The following is a 3108-nucleotide window of genomic DNA, read 5'->3' as shown; positions in this document are numbered from 1 at the left end:
AATCATTCCCGATAACCACAGATACACCCTCTACAGGAAGCGTGGCTTGTAAACCGACGGTGACCGGTCCTGACACCAAATCGGACTCCAAATGGATGACATGAAGGGGAGCACTAACACCGCCCCCGATCCCCTGTAAACGAACACTATCCCCCGTTGCCGTCTCCTCGGACCATGGCAAAATGCCTTCAAGCATTAAAGATTGATGTGCCCCTGTGTCCCTCAATATCCTAACCGGTTTCCGGTTAGTCGAGGCTCCATCCCGTGACACAAACCCCTCTGAAATAAATGGTTGGTAACCCTTTTGATGGCGATTTCTCACAATGGCCATTGCGTTTGGAGTCGTAGTAGTCGGACTCCGCTCTGGGTCTTCGCTTTTCATGCGGTAACAACTGGACATCAAGTGTCCAGGTTTCTTGCAAAAAGCGCAAGTAGGCCCGGAGGAAAAACTCGTGGTCTGCCTCGGGCCCCCCGAACTATAAGTTTGTCTTGGGCCCTCATCCCTCCGATTTCGAACCGGTGGGGTATCATAGTTGTCCCCATAACCATCTCGAGGCCGCCGCCATGTATGGTCGTTCTCCGCACCTGCTGTTCCCCACCTCCCCTGCGGAGATCTAGGCGAGGAGTTAGGTTCGTGGACCCCTATTCGGTGGGTTAAGGCATAATCATCTGCCATGGTGGCTGCGTCCCACAACTTTGGTACCTTCTTTTCCTGCAGGTACACTTTGATGTCCTCGTGGACACACTGCTGGAATTCCTCCACCAGGATCAAGTCCCGCAATTTCTCGAAGTCTTTCCCGACTCCTTTTGACTCACACCACCGATCAAACATGTTTTCTTTCACTCTGGCAAACTCCACATGGGTCTCACTCTCCCTCTTCCTGGCATTCCTGAATTTTTGCCTGTAAGCTTCCGGAACCAACTCATAGGCCTTGAGGATGTGCTTCTTCAGTACCTCATAATCTGCACATTGGTCCATTGGTAGCGCCGAATAAATTTCCTGAGCTTTCCCCACCAGCACACTTTGCACGAGTATGGTCCAGGCCTCCTCCGGCCAGTTTAATTGTCGAGCCACTTTCTCAAAGTGTGGAAAAAATTTCGCGACTTCTTTTTCACTGAACGGTGGAACCAGCCTCACATGTCTGCCCACATCCCAGAGTAGTGTAATAATGTTGCTTCTGGGACACCTCCGTTTAACATGGGAAATCCCTATCTAATGTCATTTACCCCCTTGTCTTTTTCAAAAATCATAAACACCTCTATTTCTCCCACCCTCATCTTTATGAACCTTTTGTCTGTAGTACCTATCCTTAATGTTGTTCATTAGACCACTCAAACACTACAAATATTTGTTTTCTCTTATAGACCTATCATCCTTCTTCTACATATCATCTGGCAGATTAATCTTTGACCCATTCACTTCCATATTAATTCTTTCCCTCCCTCATTGCCCCTAAACACCTCTATTTCTCTCACCCTGTTCTTTACGAACCTTCTAACCTTTTGACATGTTATCCTTATTCATTAGACCACTTAAACACCTGTGATCCTTCTGACCTTATGGACCTTTTAACCTTTTACTCTTAATATCATCTGGTGAATATAACCCACTCAAACAACGACCCTACAAATATTTGTTTATGCGTGGGAAATAATTTAATTCTCCTCCAACTTCCATCACCATACTCAAACCTTTTTAAAATTAATTATTCGCTTTTGAGAAATGACGTTGTTTCACTGACTTGGATAACTTCCCAGAAAGTTTTCATTGTCTTATTTCCTGTTTCCTCGAAATGTTAAAGCTGAGTTCTGTTCCCGAAAATACATTTTGGTCATTATAAAGGTCGGGTTGCCGTGCTGTTTTTATCATTACGAACCGAAGAACATGAGCATCAACATGTCTTATTCCAGTGATGAAGAATACTCACAAGGGTAAGTTTGAACTGTTTGAACATTCAGAATTGAACTGTTGGTGAGAGCTTTGTATGTGATTAATTTAAATTTATATGACTCATGATATATTTTTTTATTACAGCAATTCAGGTTTTCAAAATGACCTGGTCTTGGCAGAGTTTCAAGTTGTTCCACAAGAGGTTTACAATGAATTGAACACGGGTTGGAGCGACCTGCCTCACAGATTGAATGAATTTGATGTTTCACCGTTCTTAGAAGATGATCACCATCGGAGTTTGTCTCAGGTAATTAATTATTCATTTCTCTGATTGGTACCATTAAACGGGAGCTGTCATTTATTTATTCATTGTCAATACAATGTATCTTTTAGGAGAAATTATTAACGTTTTTTCTTTCTTTTTTGAAAGAATATAACACCATCAACAGATAACCACAACCACAACCACGGCTTTGAGTGGGATGCTTTTGATTTTCCAAAGAGTGGTTATTTCCCGTCAACATGTGGTACCCTAAATTTTCAACTCGACCACTTGAACACAAAGCTCGATTTTTTAGAGGTATGTATCCCAATATCCTCATATCCTTGTGTGTGTGTGTGTGTGTGTGTATGTGTGTGTATTTGTGTGTGTGTGTGTGTGTGTATGTGTGTGTGTGTAATATTTTCTCTCCCCTCTTGTCCTCTTGTCTTCAGGAAGAGATTCAAAACCTGAAGACATCTGCTGAACCAACCTTTGACTTGTGCTGGGAAGAAATTGATGACTTATGCTGGGGAGAAGTTGAATGTATACCTCAAGAAAAATGTTTTAATAATATAAAGATTTTAATGTTTTCAATATTTATATATATTTGTTTTGTTTACAATTATTTAATTATTAATTACAAAAAGAGAATAAAGGAGGGAACGGGGAGGTGCACCCCTGCCAAAGACCCTTCACCCCCCTCATCCCACCCCTCCCCTCCCCTTGTGTGTGTGGGGAAGGTGGGGGTGGGATGAGGGGGGTGAAGGGTCAAGGGTGGGGGTGCACGGAGGGTGGGGGATGATGGGTGTGGTCTGTGTGGGCGGGGTCTGTGTGGGCGGGGTCTGTGTGGGCGGGGTCTGTGTGGGCGTGGTCTGTGTGGGTGTGGCTTATGATTTTAATTTATTTAAATTTTTTTTTATTACCACTAATTAAATTAGCTAATCTGGGTGGGGTG

The 3108-nt window shown here is 43.5% G+C and overlaps 1 long non-coding RNA gene across 2 annotated transcripts; it reads left to right on the top strand.

The window, feature by feature from the left end:
* The first annotated feature begins 1178 nt into the window (after positions 1-1178).
* Positions 1179-2864, top strand: LOC144893312 (uncharacterized). Of its 2 annotated transcripts, XR_013624375.1 has the most exons (4): positions 1179-1932; positions 2036-2198; positions 2322-2471; positions 2606-2864. It is a non-coding gene; the product is annotated as an uncharacterized LOC144893312 (long non-coding RNA). The 2 variants fall into 2 exon arrangements; XR_013624374.1 differs by having other exon boundaries at positions 1188-2198; positions 2606-2863.
* The last annotated feature ends 244 nt before the right edge of the window (positions 2865-3108 follow it).

This window comes from Myxine glutinosa, chromosome 8, assembly GCF_964187855.1.
Source record: "Myxine glutinosa chromosome 8, kmMyxGlut1.1, whole genome shotgun sequence".
NCBI classification, from domain to species: Eukaryota; Metazoa; Chordata; class Myxini; order Myxiniformes; family Myxinidae; genus Myxine; species Myxine glutinosa.
Note: the sequence above shows the minus strand (reverse complement) of the source record. Positions and strands in the feature narration are given on the sequence as shown.